This window comes from Lissotriton helveticus, chromosome 2_1 (assembly GCF_964261635.1).
Source record: "Lissotriton helveticus chromosome 2_1, aLisHel1.1, whole genome shotgun sequence".
NCBI classification, from domain to species: Eukaryota; Metazoa; Chordata; class Amphibia; order Caudata; family Salamandridae; genus Lissotriton; species Lissotriton helveticus.
Genome location: NC_136059.1, coordinates 1,275,003,752 through 1,275,028,969, shown reverse-complemented (window position 1 = coordinate 1,275,028,969; position 25,218 = coordinate 1,275,003,752). Strand labels below are relative to the sequence as shown.

Below are 25,218 nucleotides of genomic sequence, written 5' to 3'. Positions count from 1 at the left end.
CATTGTCACCAGCCAACTCGATTACGGCAATGCTCTCTACACCAGAATTTCCTCGCAGCTCCTCAGAAGACTCCATACCATACAGAATGCTGCAGCAAGACTCATCCTAGACCCCCCCCAAGTGGACCCACATCACCCCCACCTCAGAAACCTCCACTGGCTCCCCATCCAGAAGTGATGCTAGTTCAAGATCCTCACGCATGTCTACAAAGCTCTACACAATCAAGGATCATCCCACAGAAATCATCGGCTCAACTTTCATCTACCCGCAAGACAACTGCACTCCTTTTCTCTCGCACAAATCCCCTGTATCTGTTGCAGCCACTGGTGGGTATGATCCTTCTCCTACATCACTGCCAAGACCTGGAATTACCTGCCTCTCCACCTCTAATAGGACCCTCCCTGGCGGACTTCAGAAACTCAAGACCTGGCTGTTCGACTGAGACATGGCACCCCAAGCCCCCAGGGTGACAGTGCTGCGCTATAAAAATGCTGATTGATTGATTGATTGATTGATTGAGGGAGTCATTGGGGTGTAAATAAATAAACCAAATGTTTTAAAAACAATGTTGGTGGTGGAGAATGCATCTTGGAGTGTGTGGGGTGGGGATGGGTCTTGAAGAGGATAAGGAGCAGACAATAGAATGAGCAGGTGAGGAGGAGGGAGCAACACAGAACTTGTAGGTGGGTATTTGGGGGATGCCCAAGAAATTGCATGCACTCTGGTTCAGTGTTGAAAAAACAAAGTTGTTTCCTGAATGTGAGCAGTGGAATGATACACGTCATCCAGTTGAAAAGATAAGGAGGCTGTTCCACAGTAGGCACCCGCACAAAAAGAGGAACAAAATCAATCAACTAAGAATCAAGCAAATGAGAGTGACAGCAAAGTCAACCAATCGTCATCAAAGGGTGGGCTCTGTACCCACTGTATTCTTTTGGTATGTTTTTTCAAGCAGCTAACACCTGTTGTAGGTGAGACCTAAACATGGACGGTTTTATATGGATATTTTATAACACCGCACACTGATCCATGGTGTGTATCACTTACAACGCAACTTTTACGTCGTAATGCTGTTACAACGCAGCTATTACAACGCAGGATCCATTACAACGCATGGCATTACAACGCATGGCATTACATCGCAGATACTATTACAACGCATACCATTACATCGTAAGTATTGGTAAGTATATAATTTATTTTAATTTTATTTAATATTATATAAATGATTTAATTAATATTAATTATAAATAAAAATAAATAAAAATATTTATTTATGTTTTTAAATATTATAAAATAATATTTATTATTTTAAGTATTATAAATTAATATTTATTATTTTAAGTAATTTTTTAAATAAATATGAGTATAGGAGTATATGTATAGGTGTTTGGGGGTACAGGGTGTTTTTAGGTTTCAAGGTAGGGTTTGGGTTTTGGGGTACAGGGGTGTTTTTAGGTTTCAGGGTAGGGTTTGGGTTTTGGGATACAGGGGTGTTTTTAGGTTTCAGGGCAGGGTTTGGGTTTTGGGGTACAGGGGTGTTTTTAGGTTTCAGGGCAGGGTTTGGGTTTTGGGGTACAGGGGTGTTTTTAGGTTTCAGGGCAGGGTTTGGGTTTTGGGGTACAGGGGTGTTTTTAGGTTTCAGGGCAGGGTTTGGGTTTTGGGGTACAGGGGTGTTTTTAGGTTTCAGGGCAGGGTTTGGGTTTTGGGGTACAGGGGTGTTTTTAGGTTTCAGGGCAGGGTTTGGGTTTTGGGGTACAGGGGTGTTTTTAGGTTTCAGGGCAGGGTTTGGGTTTTGGGGTACAGGGGTGTTTTTAGGTTTTAGGGCAGGGTTTGGCTTTAGGGATAATTAAATTATATTTACCATTTTTAAATTAAATGAAATATATTTAATAAATTAAATTAATTATTTTACATTAATTACATTTTTTAATTAAATTAAATTAATTACAATTTTTATTATATTTACATTTATTAAATAGATATTATTTTATTAAATTAAATTAATGACAATTTTTAAATGTCTTTTAATTAAATTATTTAAAACAATTTAATTACAATAAACTAAATAACATTTAAAAAAAAAGTCAACTTACCTATATTTACGATGTAATGCCATGCGTTGTAATAGCACCTGCGATGTAATGCCATGCATTGTAATGACATCCGTTGTAATGGATCCCGCGTTGTAAAATCTGCGTTGTAACAGAACGCGTTGTAAAATAACGCGTTGTAACATCATAGATCCCTGATCCATGCCTGGCATGACGCCGCTGAAAGAAGTTGTCTGTGTTTACACTTTAGGCCTCTGAGCCCGCAATTCAAATGCTGCGGATGAAAAAAAAAATCTTGGAGCACAGACACTGCACGATTCAAGCGCAGCCCGTAGGTTTAATGCCAGAAGCGAACTGCTGGCTTGGCTCTGCCAAGAATAAAAACCATTAGGGGTGCGCATCTGGCATTTCCCCCAAGTACTGTCCAATCCTGGTCTGCTTGGCACGGGTCACGGAGAAAGAAAGGAGCCTTTGTTCGGTGACTCATAGGTGTGCGCTGACCCAGGCTCTTGCAAGCACTGTTTATTTTGTGCCGGGTAGTCGCGCTCGCTATAGAATTCTTGCACTTGCGTGCTTTGTACTCCTGCCACGTGTTTCATATGTGAAGCCGTGCTGTGAAACATTTTGGGGAAACCTCGAGCGCTCTGTAAACGCGGCTGGTGTGGCACACCACCATGAGATAATCACCTTGAAATGTACTTTGATAGACGTAGCCAAATATTACGTCATCGTGCCTTTTCTTATAAAACGTCATTCGCATAAAAAAGAAAATGACGTTAAGTTATTTATAGTGATTTAAAAAAATAGGGATCCTATCTCTTGGCTGAGTGGAAGGGGAAAGCGATTAGAAGTGGAGTGGGTTTTCCAGAGACCCACTGCTGTTTTATGATTTAAAGATCATCGCATTGCCTCTGTTCTCATCTGAGATCGCCCACGCACCTGCGTCTGGAGGTCACCTCGAGTGACCCAAGCAAATGGCCGACGCTCACACTGTCACCCATGCTGAATTTATTTCGGGCTTTTTTTTTTGTAATGCTGGCTCCCCACCACCATTGGTACCTTCAGGGCGTTTGCCTGTCGTTTTGTGCCCTGCTAATGACCATATGCAGAAAAAAACAGATATCTTTAATCTAGAGCTGACCTTTCACCAGGTCAAAGTCTAGTATGCATGTGGGCAATTGCTGCTGCTGGACCCATGCACACTCCAGGCCTCACAAAATAAGAGTAAAATCACCCCCTGCCTACAAAGTACTTTGTGTGTAACATGCTGTTGTTTGAAAGCTGCCCCCACTAGTAGTGAGATTTTTGCAGAGCTGAATATAATCAATGGGTTTCTTCTCACAGTACATTGTATTATTACTGAACTAAACTTAATTATTTCCATAAAGAATGTAAGGTCGCAGTGGGGTGGCTGTCTGTGGCTTTTGATGTTGATAAAAGGAGATTGCACTTTGGAAATGAAATAGAATAGGAAAGGAAGTGTGCCAATTAATTAGCAATGTATTTTAGTGGAAGAGGTAGATAATTGACTTGATAGAAGAAAGTGGAATTGTACTCCTGGGATGATCCCTCACACTGGGTTTTCATTGACCATTTTCCATCCTCTTTCCTCAACTCCAATAACAGCAGTAGCGGCTGGTGACATTTGAAAGTGGCGGGGCGTAAAAGTTGTGGACGGCGCACTGTGGCGAGCAAGCTGAAAGAGTTCTAAATCTATGCCTCTTCCATTTCTGGTGCGCAATTGTTGTGGACGGCGCACTGTGGCGAGCAAGCTGAAGGAGTCCTAAATCTATGCCTCTTCCTTTTCTGGTGCGCAATTATACAACGTTTCCCACCTGTAACGGAATGATCCGATGTCTTTATAAATTCACACAAATTGTTTCAAGAACGCATTTAATTTGCTTAATTTTATAGCTAGATAGTGATGCTTTAGAATATAAAATCGGATGTCTTCTAACAAAAGCCTCACACACGACACAAATGCAATACTCCGTTTCGTGTACAAAAAAAAATGTTTTTAGTGAAACAGAAAAGGATTCAGCTGTCAGCAATCGGGGGCGTTACGTAGGCATAGTCCTTTCAAAGGCAGGGGTAAAGTCAATAAACTTAACTTACCTTCCTTCCCGCCTTCAAGTTCCGACTCCAGACTCCAGAGTCCCGCCGCCGTCCTGTTCTTGAATTTCCCATGGTGCTCGTCGTCACGCTCACGCAGGCAGCCTCCCTCCCCTCCACCACCACACACAGCACAGCGCTGTGATTGGTTCGGCCGGATGCCCTACCTACGTCATTTCTCTCTGTATGCTGCAGCATACAGAGAGCAGGGAGAGTGGGAGGGGTTACTCGAGGGCAGGGGGGAGCGGTTTGCCCACTGTTCTTAATACAGTTAATACTGTCTGTTTGGACAGCCTCTCAGGCTGTCCAACCAGACAGTATTAACAACAGTGGGAAAGCCCCTCCCCCTGCCCTCGAGTAACGCCGCCCACTCTCCCAACCAGGAAGGAACTTCTGCTTTCTCGCCGTGCGAGAAAGCAGAAACAAATGGTAGTTCTCTACTATTTGTTTCTGCCTTCTCGCACGGCGAGAAAGCAGTGGGGCGGCGCCCAAACGCCCCCATGGAGGATCCACCACTGAATAAGAGAATGAGAACACGTTTGCCAGTGTTGTCATAGAAGTGAAATGGAGAGTCAACTTCTCAATTCAAGCTAACCGTGCCCCATCCCACATTTTCATTCACTGCGATATACTTATATGAAGGAGAAGTTGTCGCTGGCTCTTAAATATTCACAGATGTGGAACCTGAATAATTAGTAGGGGTTATCGTTATACCTTGGGGGCTTTGCAACTTTACGAATTTGAAATCATGTCAGGTACACCACGCTGACAAGCTCAAGCCAAGGTTTAACATGCCTCTTATTGCAGATGAATTTTGAGACATGTGCCTCAGTTGACAATCGAAGGGACATTGCTTTTGCGTTATGACATTGACATTATTGTGTGTTGTTGACCACCTGACTGACAGAGCATCTTCAACGTATGTAATGGGATGCCTACTGTGCATGGGCCATAGAATGAAGGATGAGGAGCTGTGATTGAGGTATGTGGGGATTCGGTGCTTATGTGACCATGTTGTGACTTTTTGTGTCTGTGCATGCGTGTGTGCCTGTGTCCACATGTGGATGTGTACGCATTTGCACGCCTGTCTGTGTACCTCAGGGTCTCTATGCCAGCCTGTGATTCTGTATATGTGTATGTAATCTTTGTCACAATGTCTCAGTGTTGGTGCTTAGGCTGCTGCTTGAGTGCCTGCTTGCATCTGCAGATTAACAGTGGCCTTTTCCTGGGTATCGTGTAAACCTGACAATATGAGCAATTCTGTGTCATTGTAGACAAATTTGTGCATTGTTGGACAAAAGTACCCAGTCTTTGGAGTGATGTTCATTAATCCGTCAATGTAGGAATTGTGCTAAAATGTAAATTATTGGGAACTGAGCTGAAATATGGATGTTATACTTACTGGTTTAAGTGGGTATGTATTATGTGCTCCTGTGGGTTATTGAAGGGTATTAGCCCTGTTTTGTGGGGTTATTCGAGAACAGGCACATATGTTCATTCGTGGTAGTACTGGTGGGCGCGGGCGTGGTTTATGGGAGCCGCTATAGGAAGAAGGTGCTTTTGTATACCAGTTGCAAATATTATTTGACTCGTAATATTTATACCCCTTTTCAATTGTTTTTTATGTTCATCTTATTGCCTTTGTTGCTTTCTCAAATCTTGTTAGTAAATTTTCCATTAACTTTAATTGTTCTCAAAAATGGTACCCTGTGAAAGGACTAGCCTTTCAACTTTAGAATAAAAACAAATGATATTGGGTTTCCAGAAATGACTTGGAGGAGAACCGCCAACCTCTCTGTAAAGTTGTCTGTAAATCCTGTCCAGCATTGAGCAATTTTAACTGCTATGGGCTTAACATGTTATGTAGGTCATATCTTTACCTAGGTGGACCTGGAAAGAGTAAGCTGGAGATCAGAGGAAACTGATCTTTTCAGACACTCCCAAAACGGCCCAGCCCTGAGTAGCTGCCATCCCACTAGATTTGAATTTTAATGAATACAAACCAGTCCCTGTGCCAGAGGTTGGAACCACCTTCTTATTAAGGACGATCAAGAGCTAATAGAACGTGAAGAGCAGGGCTCTGGCAGACATAAACAACACGCTATTAAAGGTCATATTTGACTAGTTTGTTCGTGATATAAAGGTTGTGAGGAATTCGTATGTACATTTTTTATTAATGCCCCCTCTTGACCTATGCAGGAACGTGATTAAATTGCGCAAGCAAGGTAATCCTTACACACAATATCTAAATTTACATATAGAAATTATTTATTTATTTTATTTAAGGCGATTTTATATAGCGTGTAATTTACCCAAAGTTGTCAGAGGGCTTTACAAAAGGACCAGTTACACTACATTAACCCCTTCTATGCTGATGACGGCCGGGAGCCGTCATGGCACACAGTGCAATGCTCATGTGCTGAACGCACCCGCGATCGAAATGTGCCGCGCAGAATCGCGGCCGCGCCCGCGCCTAAGGGGTTAAGGACTTCGGAGTACATGAGTTACATAAAAGATACAGACAGAACAACTCTAAATTCGCAAAAGAACAGTAGTAAGTACATATGTCTACTACAGATACTAGAGGTTAGAGTTGCATACAAGATGAAGATTCACTCAAGAAGAAACAAACAGAAAAACTCTACATTTACATAAGAAAGGTAGTTAGTAAATACGTCTACAGATACTAGTGGTTAGAATTACATATATACAAGTTGCAAATCACTCAAGGTTACATTTTAAAAAGCGATTAGGGTTGGACAATTATATATTACAAATTTACAGAGCATGGTATTCTTGCCGTCGTTCAGCCAGGGGTTCAGGTGGTGTTGCAATTAGGGGCGGTGGTCTTGGGTCCGTATAGTAGAATTTTGTAGAATGCATATTTAAACTCCACAATGATCCAAAAATGCAATGTTATATTATCTGCTGGAGTAAAAATGCTAACCTATGCAGTCGCAATCGTTACATATTTTAGCCTATTCTTGTCTAATTTCAGAGCATTTTTAAACGGGCGATTTTCTGCAGCCTGGTGGAGAAATTTAAATGAAGTCTGTGGTAGTTTTAGTCAAGCTTTGCACTAGACTGGAGCGACTGCTTCTGGGAACATATTTGAACGTGTACAACTACTGTTCCGACAGCAAAATTCGTGTCAGAAGTTTAAAGATGCTTTGAGACATATCTTTGAAGCCAAGGTTTAATGAGCTCTCGGGGATGTTTCAGGAAATTAGTCGGCATTAGCGTAATATTCCTCCAGGGAGTGTTTGTAATTCCTGCAAGAATGCGCGTGTAAAATGGATCAAGTTCCCGCCTGACCTTTACACATACACACCTGCGCGTTCTTCCGCCTGACCTCTGCTCTCGTGTGTGAAGCCCCGACATCTGCATGTGCGACAAGGGCATGTCTTGATCTGCACGGTGACTCCAAAAGACAAAACACCACTGTGTGTTTTTCACTTCCAAGGTGGCTGTCTTGGCACAATATTTTCTTTTGCCCAACAAGTCAGCCATGATTCCAGCCATGCTAGGAATGTGTCAGCAGCACTGGAATTGTGCACGTGAGGATGGCCGTTGTCTGCGTTGAAGGTCTCCCTAGCAATACATGCAGCCGTATACTTTTTATGTTTTAGGATGGAAGTGGTGTAGACAAGGGGACTTTTAACCAGACGAATTTATACTTCTTTAAAAGTGGGTATTTAAGATTACATCATACACTGATCTCGAATGTTGGGTGCGCGAGATACTTATTATGGTATCCGAAAAAGTGTTTGATGAATTTCCTCAGTAATAACCGAAAATCACTAACCAGATTGATGAACGCATGGGGAGGATTTTCAATCTATATTATGTGGTTTGACCCACGTTTTATAAGATCTAAGCAAAACAACAGCTTGATACAACTTTGAGCCCTGATGAAGTTCCAGGAGTATTTGGAACAAATTACGTTGGCTGGAATTTAACCCTTTTGAAGAAACCAGAATAAAGGATATATTTTGAATATACATTGGAGTTTGAATATTTCCTGGTGCACCTTCCTATGTGCTATAAATCATACATTGTTCACAAAATAGTTGCATACACAAGTGTGATAATATTACCACACAAAGCGTGGAAGGTATGCATACTTTAAAACACTTACATTTCCTCTAGGATTACAAACTTGGGCACACCTAGGGAAGTGTTGGTGTGGCCAGGAACACAAATTTGATGTTAACGCATGTTTTAGATTTTTGGGTATTCGCAAATATATTCACTTTCCACACATGAGGGCTAAAGTTTGTTCCAACTGGATCTGGTGCATTTATGCCTAAAAGAAAGGGGAGTGCACCAGTATTTAAAGTTCTGCAATATCGGTATTGGAAGAAGTGCGCTGTACGTCAGACACACACGCACACAGAGAGTAAGCAGAGTCTTAAATGAAAATAGCAATTTCACAATTTTCCCAACCGTACATACTTACATTTCACATACACACTCTCCAAGAGTAAATCAAATCTGTATGTAAAAATCTTAGATTTGTTCATGCACTTGCTGGTATATATGCATTTATGCACGAGTAACAATGAGAGGTAACCAAAAACCCAAAAGCTGCATTACAAAAGCTGTGCTCAATTTGCATGTTTGAGTCTATCCTGTGCATAGGTAAAGGGTTGTTAGAATTGCATGAAAGTCCCCCGTTGAAAGGGCCGCCCCTATCTACTGAAGGATTGTAGGGATGTCATAGATTAAAATCGACTTTGCTATAAACACCCAAAAAGTTGTGCTATTTATTTCTGTATTTTCACCTAACAGTCTGACTTTAATGTGGGTGCACAACAGTAGCAATCAAGGGTGAAAACATAAATCCCTTCAAAAATAGTTAAACAAGAGAGCCTTTAATACCTTCCTAGAAGTCCCCCCAGAGCCCACTTTCCGCCGGGGAGCTGGGAGCAAGAGATTACAAAAGGTGGGAAAACATGCTTTTTACCTGCATGGCCTACACTGCACTCATCCCTCTATTGTTAATACTAATCCTAAGGACCCTACACCCATTTGGCTTAAAAACCTTTTTACATGTTTAGGTTTCTAATCCTTTCTAGTGTTTCTCTGTTACACATTTTCAGTTAATGCCTCTCACTCTGTCTCCCCCTCTAGTCCCCTCTCTATCTCTTCTTCCTCTTTCTGCTCCACCCTCATATTATCGGCCTCAGGAATCGAGACTGGTGTTCTCTGCTTCAGTTTCTTACAGATTAATATGAAATAGAACTTATTCTACTCAAATGTAAAATGATGGTCCTGATTCTAGTGGTGGCACACCTTGCATCTCATCAACCCATCTTTCTTTCCTCGATGTCCTAATATTCTGTTTCATAAGATTAGTTGCCCTTTTGGAAAATAAGCTTGATTATTAATGCAAAAGAAGTCGTAGTACGTTACACATATCTTCTGCAGTGTACTCCAGTGTCGCAGGCTAGTTTTCATTTGACCATTACCTAATAATAGTAAACAATTGTTTTATGAGCACATGAAACACACAGTGGGCTGTCGGCAACATTTTAAAACACAGGCGAAAGGCCAGCTGTCTTTTAAATGTCAGCAGAACCCAGAGATGTCAATACAGGGCTGTATTGCACGTTACCCATTGTGTATTTTTTATATTACAGGTTTATTTTCATGCAGTTTGCCTAAAAAGGTGCTTTCATTTCAGTGAAATGCTTATTTGGAACAGTAAATAGAAAACGGGATTATAATGTTTTGTTTTTTCAAGTAAAGAGAAGACAAACATATTAGAATATTTAGCTAAAATTGAGTGTTGTAGGAAAAAAACATCCTTTGCTTAGTTAAATTAAAACTCATTCAAAAGAATTCAGAGATTTTTGAAGCTACTGTCTGCAAGGTGCACCTAACAATTGACCACGATTTTATTATTTTTGTACCTTTTACTAAATGGATTATGTTTAAACACATTACAATTGTAAAACTTGGCACAGTGAGTTGGGGCTGTGAATTGAATTGAATTGAATAAAATTTATATCGCGCAAAACAATAACCCGAAGGCATCAAGGCGCCTACCAAACTTGATCAAAACAGTGACTTACTACAGATACGCTTGCACAAAGAGGTATGTTTTTAGAGCCTTTTTAAAAGTTTGGAGAGTAGGCAGGGATCTTATTTCCAAAGGGAGGGCATTCCAACACTTCGGCGCAAGAGTGGAAAAAGCCCTGCCTCCCCATTTCACTTTCATGAAGCGGGGAACAGATAGCAGGAGTTTGCTCGAAGACCGCAGGTCCCTTACAGGGATGTACCTAAACAGGATAGATCCAACACCGGTACGACTATTTCTAGCCAAAGCCCTGTAGGTCATACTCAAAATCTTAAAGTGGATGCGAGACTCAACAGGAAGCCAATGCAACCGCTTTCTAGCCGCTGTGACTGAAGTACATCTCGGAAGATCTAGAACAAATCTGGCAGCGGCATTTTGGACCACCTGTAAGCGCTGCAGCAGGGCCTTATTTATGCCCGCATACAGCGCATTACAGTAGTCCATCCTGGAACCAATAAGGGCAACAGCAAGTTGTTTCCTCGCCTGCAAGGATAAATAGTGCCTAATCTTCCTTAGGACATGAATAATGCCCCAGCAGGAGGAGATGGTACGACTAACCTGTTTGCCCATATCAAGGGAAGGGTCAATCACCACTCCGAGATTTTTTGCGGAGGAGGTAGGGGTGGGACAGACACCTAATGAATCTGGCCACCAACACGATGACCAGATGTCCTCTTTCCCTCCGAACACCATCACCTCAGTCTTCTCTCCGTTTAGTTTAAGCTGTCATTGTTAGAATTCACTACTTACAAGTTAATTTTTTAAAATAGAGTTTTATATAGCGCAAACTTGACCCAAATCGGGTATCAGAGCGCTTTAAAATAGCACCAGTTACATTACATGAGGACACATATTTATTTTTGTTAGGCACGGGGAGATTAAGTGATTTGCCAAGAATCACAGGATGTTCAACGTCAATGCTGAGACTCCTCGAAACCAGTTCCCCAGATTTTAGGTCGACCACTGTAGCATTTAGGCCAACTCCTCTCTCCAAACTACCTCAAGGGTATCAGACTGACAAAATCCTTAATTTAAAGGAATTGTCATTTCTGTGAAATATGCGTCATGTTTATTGGGTGCACAGGACACATGATGGACGGAATGCTGAGCAAATCAAGCCTTCACCCCCAGTCACAGATATGGGTTTATTTGCTCACCACGCCACCCCAGTTTGGACCCAGCCATATGCAAATCAGTCTTGACCCTCCTCCCCGTGGGAAGAGTTCAGCCTGAACTGCCATTCCAGGTCCTCCCTAGACCAGAAAGAAGAATCCTGGGATCAGTTACGGGGTACCATCCCATATCAGCCAGGCTAGCTGAAATTCATTGGCACAGCGAGCAAGGGGCCTAAGTGTGGGCATACCCGTGCCACTTGGGGCAAATATAGCAACACAAAAAGTTGATGGACGGAATCCTGAGCAGATCAAGCATTCACCCCCAGTCACAGATCTGGGTTTAATCCGTCGTTTTTTGCTCACCACGCCACCCCATAGGAACAGTCCAGCCCGAGCTGCAAAGCCAGGTCTTCCCTGGTCCAAAACAAGTATCCTGGGACCCTTTCACCCCTCATCAGCCAGGCTTGCGTGCATCCAGTCGCAGTGTGCACGGGACCCACGTCTGGGCATACCCTTCCCTGTGAAGTGTGGCTTTTCATACCAATGTTTTTGTGCAATTACACGGCCAAAAACAAACGGGGAAGACTTTGGTAACTAATAGCATGTTTCTCTCTGCAAATCTGGATATTTGGGGTATGATGTGCTGTTTATTCATATGTAGATGTTCTACTTAAAGACATTTGCACAGAACAAAATCACATGAAATGGATTTCATCCATGAAGTGAGCTAAAATCTCAATAAGCAGACCTTGTCATTATGGACCCAGGAATGTCCTGTGTGAAGCTCTTGTAATGGAATCTGCAAGGCAGTAAGCCGTGCCTTCAAGTTAGTTATACTATACAATGCTAATAACATGGAATTTGACCTTGCACTTTAGTATTAAATGTGTGAATTATTATATGATAAACTTACAAATATGTTTTATTGGAACACATTTCTTTTTATTGTCATGGCTAACCAGAATATATGCAAGGGTACAGAGTGCAACATGCATACCACTGCTGGGTGTGGGGCCATGACTCACGAGGGGTGGAGCCTTGAAGAGGTCTTGATGCAATGCCTCAAAATGGTAACAATTCTCATATTATTCCTAGCAGATCTGCATTCATGCCTTATGCTGTTCTGTTATTTTATGTTTGAAGTTATAAACATAGGTATTTTTCCTTATCCAGAGCACATGGACATGGGGGGTTGGAGGTTGTGTTTGTGCAGTGAGCCAACATCTCATTAAACAGTCCTTGTTGTCTAGGCCCAGTTCATCCAAATATGGGTGCGTTTTATTTTAGGGGATAGTATTTCTCTTTAACCCCCATCCTTTCTGGGTCAGGGAATACTCTGCCTGCCACCTTATAGCCCTTGTGATTATTTCTTGATACAGGCTTTGGTGCCTTGCACCATTTTATGCCACCACAACAAATATGTATAAGTTCCTGTCAGCCAATCCGAGCAGTCAGTCTGCGGACCAGAGTGGTTCCACAAATCCCTTCTGATCAATGGGAGAAAATACATTCTCAGGACATTTATTTTTCCATTTTTAGGTCTCGCCTGAGCCAGTGCATGTGCTGCACTGGGGAGACATTTAGTGAGTGGGCTATAAAAAGCCGACCACAGCTTTTTGTGTGACCTAGAGCGTGCGGTTACGCGCACAACTACGAGCAGAGGCGCCATCTGGCTTTCCTCTCTCATCATGGTGCGTGCACACCACTCGCCAGACATGCCTCCTTTTTTTTTATTTTTTACTTTCAGCGCAAGGTGCGCACACTTTTTTTTAAACTTTCAGCGTGAGGAGGTGCGCGCTCTTGTTTTTTTAAGCAATCCCGTGCACAAGCGATCACTTTCACCGCCGCGCGGCCAATGCTTGTTTTATTAAGTGCCCTGCAAAGGGTGCAGACTTTCACATTTCCTTACTGGTTGCAACTAATATGATCACAAACATCCTTGAAAGCTGCTTCTTGCGATGACTACACATTTCATTTGTTGTTTTAACAGTGCACCAGCAAACCTCATACTCTTCCACCTCTTTCCTTCCTCCTCCATTCACAGCCTTTTCCTTGCACTCCCCAGTCTCTCTCAATCACATCCCCCGCAGTCCTGCACAAGCGAATTCCCCTAGTGTTGTTCCGACGCCCCAGAACTTTCACCACCGCCTGCACCCGACTCTCCAAACCACAACAGCCGTGGCAAACCATTACCTTTTGCAGCGCAATTCCTTCACTTAAAATTAAAGCGCTACAAACCTTCCAAACCCTTATTAGACAATGGGAGAGTGGGTGGGCCTAGCGAATTTTCCTAAATCGCTGCAGCCGCTCCCTGGATGTGCCTAATGACATCAAGCTGCTGAGCGATAGCTCAACCTGTTAGCTTCGCCCCTCCCTACCCTCACCCTATAGTCACCTGGCTCGGCCTGCCGGAAGTTACCCAGGGCATACCAGCCGGCACTTCGCTCACTCGGGTCCCAACATTCTTATTCCCTCCCTACACGAAACTGTAAAAAAAAAAAAGTATTTTTGTCCCTTTGATAGGGCTTTATTCAGTGTCTTTGGTAGGTTGCAGCGAGTACTAGGCAGTGTTTCCATTTTGTCAGCAGTGAAGTACTCAGCTGGTGTTGTGGGCAGGCCTAGATGGCGATATGGACAGTATTACGCCGGCTATTATACCAGGCTGCTCTGGCTAGGTTTGTTTTTTGTGAAAGGCAAGTACGTAATATGAAACCAGTAAATGGGGGTTGCTTATCAGAGAGCATAATGTCACAAGCATGCTATGTGGTAAGGAGGAGCGACTTACTATTGACTTATACTCATGGTAGATAACACTTTCCTAATGATTTGGGGATTGTGGAAAGACTTCGGGTCAACTTGTTCCTGCTCTCACTGCACAGCACTATCGCTCAAAGCTCTGCAGCCGCCAAGCAGCAGCACCACATGTTTGGCATCATTGTTCTTTCAGCCGGAGAATCTGACAAGGATGAGACCTATACCGCTCATAATGTCAACAGACCCAAAACAGTTGACCATATCTGTATTTGTGTACTGAAGGCAGCTCGGGAAACAGGTAGACTGTCCCCCGCATCCTGTATGCTTCTATGAGATCAATGTTTCACAGTTAAATCCTGTGAGCAGAATTAGGAAGGCCAAAAAAAGCAGGTCAGGTAAACCCCCTCTAGAGGAACCCCTAAGACTTTTGACTGCAATCTGAAGGAGGCATGGATGAAAGGGGCTTCAAGGACCTCCATCACCTCCTCAATCTGCATCTTGAAACGGTGTGACTGAGACCAATCGCAAATAATCGGATATGTAAGTTTATTGCTCTCGCGTCTTCACATGGCTGTCAACTGCTACTGGGTCACCGTCACGGCGGTGATTTACATCCAGTCCTGTTTTTTTCAGCAAAAAGAAGTAAGCATACTCGGACTCGTGAGAAAGGTGAAACTACAAGTCCCATCCTACCTAGTGCTTTCGGCTGAAACCCAGGTTTTCTGTAAGTCCTCACACAGGCGCTAAAGCCCTTGACAGCTTGTTCTCCAGTTCCCCTGTTACTACATTCTGTGCCACAGCTTTGCTGACTGTTAGGCACCATGGCACTTGAACATTGTGTTTTGGTTCTAACTAGTGCTCTCTGTGAGTTGTAGTTTTGGCGGGTTGCTTCTCTTAATTCAGTGGACCAGAGGAGCAGATTCTGCAGTTCTTAAAAGAAATACCCAGTACTGTAAACATTATATACGAGTGGCATCCGGCTCAGTTTACCAGGGGGTCTTCTTACTTAGCAAACCGGAACGGGTCAAAATGGGTCTGATGTTATGTAGTTTTTGTCCTCCAGTAAAATGCATTCAGAACATGAAAAATTGTGCTTTAGAACTGTGCACACATTACAGAAAGCACGATTTGTTTTAGCACAAAAAGGATTAAAGTTTCCTATGTTTTAAAATGCATTTATTTTAGAAGATTTCTACACATCTCTCTCTACACACCTCTCTCTACCCACCTCTCTCTACTCAAGTGTTGCATGGCTAAACACTCATAAGGTCCCAAAGGCGAGACCTATTGGCTCTGCCAATGCTTGTTTTCCAAGTTCTTGACCTGTTCGCAAACGAATGAATGAGCTATGTAAAATACTTTCTCAGATTAATATTTCAAAGCAAGCCCAACACATTTTTACCTCTGATATCTCAAAGATACTTAAGGGATTTATATCACACCAAAATAGTCCATATTCTGGGTAAAGTTCCAGTTTCGTGCGAGGATTGGTGTAAATCTGCATTTTTTTTTCTGGAACAGTGAACAAACGGTCCTATGAGTGGGTAAATAGGGACCACACACGTTATGAACTGCCCTGTGATGACAGTATAGGAACATATTAAATCTGTTACCCGTTTATGTATTTTTTTTAAATACACGTTTATTTCGGGACGGTTAGTTACAAAAAGGTCTCTATGTTCAAACAGATTGTTTATTGAAAACGGTAAAAAAAACTAGCCTATAATGTTTTTTTTCGGAGGAAAAAAGATAAATAAGCAAAGATACATTTATATTTAGTTAATAATGTAAAGTTTTTGAACAAACACACCTTGTTGGTTAAATACCACATTCCGTCTGCAGATGTGAGAATACAATGTTAAATGAACAATGTAGAATGGTCGAGATACGCAGTGTTTTGGGGCTGTTATTATAACGATGAGACCCATGACGTGTAATATTTTCCATATTTTTCTATGACCTCAAAATGCCATTATGGCATCACTGGTGAAATGACATAACATCACTATGAGGATTCCCGACATAGAATGTGCTATACTGCGTTATATAGTGGTGGGTCGAGCCATAAACAACGAGTAGAATAACATAACAAAAACGAGACCTAACGAGGTGAATAACACTTATAGAACTAACATTACTAGTAAGACATTTTAAATTGACTTCAATGCAAAATGTTTGAGATTAATGAAACACAAAAAGAAAATAACCAGCAGATTTTTTTTTTATTAACAGGTGTTCCTAAGTTGACAGTTTAGGAAAACTGCAGCAACAATTTGCAGGTATCAAAAGTGAACACACACACCCTCCTATTTACACGATACCTTACCCCTCAGAATTTATCTACCTCCCAGCAGAAAAATTAAGGGGTTCATGTACTGAGGTCTAGTAATACTCTTAAATCCAACAATGTGTCCCTGACTGATGATCTTGGATGAATCACTGGGTTGCTATACTTCAATTCAATCAGATGTACTTCGTTAAGCTTTGAGAAACTATTTTAGGCACAAGTACAGTATGAAAAGCAAGAGTGACTGTATGATGTACTTTAAGTATTCTCACATGGTAGCCAATATGTTTATGGCAAGACGACTGGAGCTGGCCTGTAGGCATGCCATTGTGTGAAACTTACCAGAGCGGAGCAGTGTTACATGCTGCCGAGTTTGAAGCATTGGTGAATGAAATTGCTTGGTTGCAACGGGCAGGAAAAACACTTTGTCAGCAATGGAACATCCAATGAAAATGTATTCTTCCGCCTTTCACTTCGGCCGCAAATACCACGCTAGAAGTGGAAAAGCACATTCTATTCAGAATAAGACCAACATGTTGCTAGAATCATTTGTTATGGTTTGGGGAGGGAGGGTAACTGCAGGACTTTGGAAGTGGAGGAAGATCCCAATGGGCTCTTCCCTGTTGATGACCATTGACCCAGAGGCACTCTCTGGAGTGCTTAAGAGTATCAGTTCCACACAGCCCCTTCAGTCGTGAGTAAATATTTCTGCCCAGTACCATTTGGAAAGGACATAGATCAATAGCTTTGCCGGTGTTACCAGCAGTGGTGGAAATAAATATTTAATGGCATTGAGCTATGTGTTAATGCAAATTACTGCCTGCCAATTGTTTAGATTTTCTACAGAATCCCACTTTTGCTTCCACATGATTAACAGAATCACACTTGCTGGTGTGTACATCACTGTGACTATGCTTCCGTCATTTGGTCTTCCATGTGTGATAAACACGACAGATTACATTTCTTAGTAAAGCACATTGGTTCATTTATGCATTTTGTCAGTGTCATCTCAAGTGATTTTTGATCAGTACAGATTTAATGTTCTTTCCTTTGCCTTACTTGCAGTCTTTGTTGCTCAGATGGGGTTGAAATTAAATATTTGCATAGAGCTGTTCTGCTTTCAAGTACTTCAGTCTAGACAAAAGCAAAGAATTTGCCAAATTGGTATTCTGAAAGCACAATTATTCCCACTCAGCCTAATCATCCTAAGTATGACTTCTGAAATGGTGGGGAGTTTATTTCTGATGCCATGCAGATTGTAGCCTTACTATTCATAAATAATCAGTGTCGTTAAATTTACAGTTTGACATGGCAGGCCATTGCCGCATTCTTCCAAATCCTGCCACACTCTTTATTCGTAGGTGGTGATGGAGGTACGGTCCTCATTAATCTTTCAGTGGAGGGGGGAGGAGCCTAGCTCGCGACCGAGATGGCCGCGCTTTAGCTCGGCTCCGTTCGCCCGCCTGTGTTTTTCACATTTATCCTGCATTTATCCTGCCCCGGGAAGCCCTCCTTGCTGTGTGGTACTACTACGACGCACTGCAGGCACTTACCACTTGTTCCGGTTGTCCTGGCTGCTGTGGGTCCGGTGCAGTGCCCCCGACCATTCCCGGGACTCGAGAGCGGACTGGCCTGGTTCTTCGTCCCGGCTCCTGGGCCGGATGCAGCCTGCGGGCTTGCCCTTCGGGGCGCGCTGGAGGTGATCGGAGGGCCGCTGTTCGTGTGAGCCGGAGGTTCCTGGCTGAGAGACTCCTGTGTGGCGGCAGCCTTGGATGGTGACGCTGCCCTTCATTATTGGGGTTCCTCGTGTGTTCAGCTTCCTCCCCCTTTGTTCTCCGGTCCGGCCATTTTGTTCTTTGCCGCCCGGACTCGGAGAACGGGACTGGCGACATTGGGGGGCCGGCGAATCCCCTTCTTCTGGTGGCCCCCCTTCCTGTCCGGGGTGTTCTTCTGCCTGTCGGCGGGACTTCATCTGCTTGACTGCCGCCCCGGCGGAGGTTGTTGGCCGCGCGGCCTGTTCGGGCTCTCAAGATGGCGACCAACCCCATTTGTTTGGGCCGGGCCCGGACGAGCACTGGGGGCCCGCCGCAAGGCCCGGGTGTTGGATACTGTGAAGGTTTTCCTGCACTTAAGGGGATCTTAAACATCCTGCTATCCTGGCGGCTCTCGGTGGCCGCGCCACTCCTGGCTCTGGAGACGGTTCCTCACCGCGGGCCTCCCGGGCCCCCACGACCGGATGAGGCCTTGATATCGCGGGGTGTGGCTGGTACTCTCCTGGCGGACTCGGCCCCGGCTGCCGCCCCGGAGGTGCGCAACCTGATGGCGCCTTCTCCTCCTGTGCTGCCTCCTCTGCCTTTGGCCCGGGAGCTGGATTTTGTTTTGCCGGACTTTCATGATTCTCCTGGTCCCTCTCAATCACCACTGCCCGATGACGTCTCCTGTGCCGGCCCGGATGGGTCGGTTTTTATGGATATATCCTTGGAACTGTGCCTGCATCGTTTGCTACATTCTGTGATTTTCCTGGATCTTCCGTGCCTTTCTTCCTGTGACTTTTTTGGACTGCCGTTGGACTCTCCTGCTGCCTGCCTTCTGTTCTTTCTGGCAGGGTCCTCGTTGGATCGGACCCTTACTGCTTTGGATAAAAAGGGTCAGGGCTGATGAAAACTGACTCTTGTATGCAGTAGCTCATGAACGGTTTGGATGATCTCTGTGTCCTGACATGGTTCTGTGTAACTGGTTAGTGCTCCTGGACTTTGGCCTGATACTCTTTGGCTTCCCGAGGACTTGGACCTTTCTCCCGGGCGGGTGGATGGGTGCGTTTCCTCCTATCTTTGGCCCTCCCCCGTGTGTGTGTTTGTATGTCTTTACTCCCTTCTTTCCTTCCCTTCCTTCCCCCCCTTTTTTGTCTTTTAACTCCAACTTTTCTTGCTCCACTATATTTCGGGTTCTACTTAGGGCGACAGGCACGCTGCGGGGGGGGTAGGCCGTAGCCTTCTGCAGGGGTGCAGGGTGGGCTTAGGGGTGGGTGGGGGGGGTCTGTTTGTGTCGGGGGGTCTTTTTCCCCCCTTCTTTTCCCTTTTTTGTTCTAGGGCTCTTGTGTATTCACTTTTTCGGGACTCTGTCACCTCGTATCTCCCCCGGGGGTTTTCTGTTTTTCTTCCGGTGTGTGGCTGATTGTGGTTCGCTGCCTATTCTGGTATCATGTTTCTGTTCCATCGCATGCCGGTTTTATTGTCCTGTTTTTCCCCCTGGGGGTGCATGGTCTGGCGGGTGTTCCTTTTGTTGTCTTTTTCTCCCTCTTTCCCTTCCTCCTTTATGGAGGTCCCCCTTTTCCGTTGGGGTGCGTATTGCGTAGTCTTTGTGATGGGGCTTTTTGACCACGCCTTCTCTGTTCGGGTAGGGGCGGAGGTGAGTGAGCGCGATTGACTGTTGCCACTGTCGATATTTGATGGTCTGATTCTGTTTCTGTCCTTTGCTAGATTTGATTATATGGCTTCATTTTCTTACGTTGTGTTTATAAAATGGCGGCTTGCCGCGGTCCCTCCCTTGTACTCTCATATACGGCCCGTTATTCCTTTGGTCCCCTCCCCGTGCTAGAAAATTAACCTTTATTATCCTGCTCTTGCTGAACGCTCGATGGTTTTTATTGCTTCACCAGTGCTCCTGATGTTATATCCTGTGCAGGTCTTCCTTTTGTATGCTGGTTATTTGACCATTCTGTTCTGGCCGGCCCGTGGGGTTGTAGGCCAGTATTTGTGAGCTTTCATTGTTCAATAAAGGTTTTAAAAAAAAAAAAAAAAAAAAAAAATCTTTCAGTGGAATCTGTTCTTCTGCCCCTACAACCAGACCACCAGGATCTTGCCTTCTTGCTCATGGGCAATTGCCTTCTTCTTGTCAAGAAATCAGGGAAGGCTGATGGCAGTGAGACATCCCAGCACAGATTTGGTGGTAGACCTCGATGTATCACTTACAAGGCCTCCGAGACCTGGTAGTTCCTCCACCTCTTAGGGCCCGATTATGAGTTTAATGTTGCGGTAGCAGGTCTGCCGCACTGCCAAACCTGTGGTTGGACCACCTGCTAGATTACTAGTTAAATCTCATTCCTGACGGGCTTTTTTGGCGTTCCCACGGCAGTGCCTTTAAAAACAGGACCACAATAGGAACACTAAAAACAGTTCCTGCACGGCATGGACTCCAACTCCCATTCCGTGCAGGGACTGGTGTGCATGCACACAGGACATGAGGCACCCCCTTGTTTCCTCTCCACAAGGATTTTAATGGAGGAGGAAACGCCATTAAAACCCTGGCAGAGAGGAAATCGTAATATGCTTGGCGGGACTGAGGCGGTTCCGCCAAGCATATTGCAGCCTCCGGACAGCCACGCCACCTCCGGGGAACGGAGGTTCCCTGGCAGCATCAGCGGTCCCATGGCGGTACCACCGTCCAAGTCATTATTAGGCGGTCGGGAGACCGCCAATGCCGTTCCCCTTCAAGTCTGGTGGTCCGTGGACTGCCAGACTCATAATCTAGCCTGTAGTGTGTTTGCCCCATGGCCTGGAGAAGAAGACCGCTTTCTCCATGAGTTCTGCATTGAGAGGAAATGGGAAGTCTTTTGCATGACCTCAGTTGCAAACAAGATGTAATTCACCTCTTGCTCTACAGTGCATGTGGGAATCCCAGTGTTTTCCCAGGTTGGGTGAGAACCAGGCTCTGCCGTGAAATAAATTCTCCTATGCACAGTAATGCCCTCCTGTCCTTATGTCGCGCAGCTGTTTATTCATGCTGTGAGCAAAATGTTGATAACAGGATTTTAGAACAGTGCTTACAGCTTAGCAGTTCAGCAAAGGAGTCCAGGTTATCTGGTCGGCTTCATTAGCCATAATTAAGGATCCATTTGCCTCCATATAGCAAGGAAGACACTGAACTTTGGATTGAACAAGGAGCATGAACGATTAGAGCATAATCTGTCTGGAAAAGGGCCCACCAGGCCAGAGGTTTGTTAGTTGTTTTTAAAACAAAACTGTCCTCGATCAATGTGGTCAACGAACTGCCGTTCATACACAGAGAGGCATAGAAAGGTCCTCGCAGGGCCATGTCACATGCGTCGAGTATAAATACAATAGAGAAAAGCATTAGAGTTGTACAGCTTCTAAATTATCCTGCCATATGAACATCTAGGAACCAATTATTAAAATGCTGCGGTCCTTCGCGTGACTTGGGGATCCAAAAAGTTATACTTGTGTTAATATAATAAAAATCTGATTCAGAGAGGAATTTAGGATTTTATGAGCCCAAAATCGCTTGCTCATGCAAAAACAGCAGTCTGCCTTCCTAGTAGATTTTATGCATCAATAAGTGTATGACGGGATGGAAAAGAAAAAACAATGTGTGTTATGGAGGAGGGACATAGTGTCTATACAAACTGTTATGGACACTCGGAGACTTAACATTGTGGTATTCACAAACGTTTGATAAGCTGTTCCTTTCCTAGTAATCACATTGAAAACTTTGCATGCAACATGCAGAAGTAAAAGCTCTTTCAGAGTGTTGTTAGGTAGGGAAACACCAACATACACATTTAGGATGTAGACAAAGTGGTTTTACCGGAGAGAAAAAGTATTTTATTTTCCTTGTATAAAAAACAATAGTCATAAAAATGCAAACTAGTAACTCCCGTTCACTTCCCGCTTATTAGATAAACTGCATAGATAAGTATGATGCTGTAGGCATACTCGAGGAAGTCTGACTTTCATACGTTTTCAGGAGTATGAAATTGGATTATTTTGAATTGTATAAATGTGGAAAATGTACTGCATGAGCAGCCCTTGCCATGCACTGCTTCTAGCCTTGCATATTAATTCACTTACGACATATTCACTGACTTCATTGAGAACATCCATAATGACATCTGAAATTATATCATAGATAAGAACATTGTGCAAGGAGAGGGCACAAGTTATAGTCCCTTCAGGGCATAAGTTGTATTTAATTGAGATAACTATAACTTGTGGATTTCAGTGGTTTTGTTAGTTTAAAATGTTATGTTATAACTGACATTTTCCCTCAACTGTAACCCCCTTAAACCTTTGTTTTTTTCAGTGAATTTCAGCGTTTTTTTTTAATGTAAACTAAGGTATTAAAGGTATTATTACAATTCCTAACTGGAACGTTACTTTAACCCCTTCCCCGCTCATGACGAGCTCAGCTCGTCATGAGTTACGACGCTCGTACGCTCAGGACGAGCTGAGCTCGTCATGTAAGGCGGCTTTTTAAAAAACGCTGCGCACAGCGGGAAAACCGCTAGCGCGGATGTGGTGAAAACTTTGTTTTCTACAGTAAAAAAAATAAAAAAATATATATATATCTATATCCCAGGGGTTGCCCCTAGGTAGTTATAGTTTCTGTATTAAATGGGTTTTTTGGTTTGCTAGTAACTTTTGTGCCGTTTCTTCAAATCTTCACAAAACTTTCCAAAAAATTGCTGTTTTCTACTTAGATTCTTTCTTGAAAGTTTTAGGGTGATCCATTAACTGGGCGACAAAAAAAGTGGGGGGAACAAAATGCAAAATCCCCATGCATTTTCCATAGAATTGATTGGAGCGCGACAGTGCCAAAACTGATAAAAATAATTACACCAAATTTGGCAAAAAGCTAGAGTGATTTTAGTATTTTGTTTATTTTGAAAAACGTAAACTATTGATGGCAACAACAACATTTTCATTTATGTGGCCAGCCCATCAGAGCTCTTAGGTTTGTGGACCCAGGTTTGAGTCTGTGGACCCGATTGAACTATGAGGAAAAAGCTCATCTGTCCAGTCACTTTTGTTTATTCTTTGATCACGTGCTTGTATGCACTTTATTACTTATCTTTGAAACTACTAACAGTTATTACATTCGCTCACTATGTTCTTGTAATTCTTGTATTCAAAGCTCATCTGTCCAGTCACTTTTGTTTATTCTTTGATCACGTGCTTGTATGCACTTTATTACTTATCTTTGAAACTACTAACAGTTATTACATTCGCTCACTATGTTCTTGTAATTCTTGTATTCAATTGAATGTGCATTCTTGTGCATACTATTTCTCTTTGGAGTCCGAATGCCGGTAACTGACATTGACAACTCGGACTTCAAGGCGGATAGATGCACTCCAGTGGTGTTCTGCTAAAAGCTTAAAATAAAGCTTCTTCAAATTACCTTTGAGTCTTCACTGCCATTGCATACTTGAGCACTTTTCAGGCCGCTCACTACACTTAGCAGTGATATTACGCAGCATGACCCACTCTGCGCACCTGCCTAAGCACTAAATATTATAAAGCCAAGATCGTGACGCCGCCCTCGTCATTCAGCTGAGCTGCTTCGCTTGCTCAGTTAAAGTTCAGTCATAGCATACATGGTGGGCGCGACCTCCGGCTTCACATTCTGTTCCCATGAGGACAAGTGCCAGGTGTCTGGGTGAAGCAGGCACTGAGGGCAGAACCGTCACTGGTCTGTTTACGCAGTTGCGTCGGGTCTCCGGTACCCTTGAGTTACTGACACACGTGAACAAACGTATTGGTCCAGGTAAAGCAGGCCAATTTCTGTCAGTCTTTGTCCGTGCAGTTTGTTTCGGTTATCCAATGGAGAGGAGAGCTCTGACCTGCGCTTCCCAGGCAGACCTGTGCCCGAGGTGCACGTTTCGAGTCTAAAAACGGCGACGCGACGCCAGCTGTACGCGTGACGTACTATGAGTCCGTTTGTTCTGTCAGGATGGCGCGAGGGCCCGGTACAAGGCCTGGGCCGCACACTGCACTCTCCTAGTGACGTGTGTGGTCTGGTCATTACGCACGTGAGGCCCACCCGCAAGGGGCCTCGCTGAGAATGCATCCATGCCGGCTGCACCTGTCAACTATAAAAACATCTCTTATTGGTGGAGTGGAGTACTTGTGATGCCATTTTGTTAACCTCTTAACGCATATCATGCGTGTTCTCACTGAAGTGGGGGCCCGGGGGCTGTACATTTGTTCACCTTCATACCTTCGTTGAAACGTACTGTTCCATCATTCTTTGTATGGTGGTGCATGTATGACGTTTCAACAGACATTCCGCCATATGATTCCCTAACTTATTTTATTGGAATGAGGTGTAGATGTTTTCTAAATAAAGCTGTGGCTGAGTTTGTTACTTACAGCTCAAAGTTTTTTTCCTTATTGTGGAAATGCACTTCAAAGCAAGTCCAGGTAAACTGTGATGAGTTGCAATACGGCTTTGCGTGGTTCCCTGTGTGTGTGGTGTGTCATTGTATAGTAAGGGACTGTATGGTATATTCATGATATGTCACTGCAGTTATCTGTGGCAATTCACACGTCTCCTGTTATTTTATTGATATTTTGTAGCATACCAAATACGGCTGCTTACAAAGTGACGAAATGTCGCGTAACTTTTGGTGCCGGATTGACTGCATTGCACCAATGACTGAACAAATTTGCACTCGGAACTGGGTAATTTGTCAACAGCGCTACGAGGTCACGGGCATGATAAAAAGCACTGTCGATAAATCACCTTTGCTAATAGTGCCGCACAGAAGGAGCCGTTGGAATGTTTGAGAAGTTACATTTTGGAGAAAATATAATTCCAAAGAGTGGTGAAATTGCTTGCACATAATGGCAACCTGAATTCCGCAGACAAGTAACAGCTTGTTTTATGTATAGTGCTTGCAGCCGTTTCAGCTTTGTAGGGCAGTTAATAACTGGTGTTGCTATTGCCCAATTCATTCATGCTTATTTTCTTTCGTTCTGCGGAAAAGTAGAGGCTTGGACAACCCACCCAGCTTT

At 43.7% G+C, this 25,218-nt stretch overlaps 1 protein-coding gene across 2 annotated transcripts in view; it reads left to right on the top strand.

Annotated features, from left to right (window-relative positions):
- BMPR1B (bone morphogenetic protein receptor type 1B) overlaps positions 1-25,218 on the top strand; it is a 573,406-nt gene that overhangs the window by 331,452 nt on the left and 216,736 nt on the right. The window lies entirely within an intron of this gene.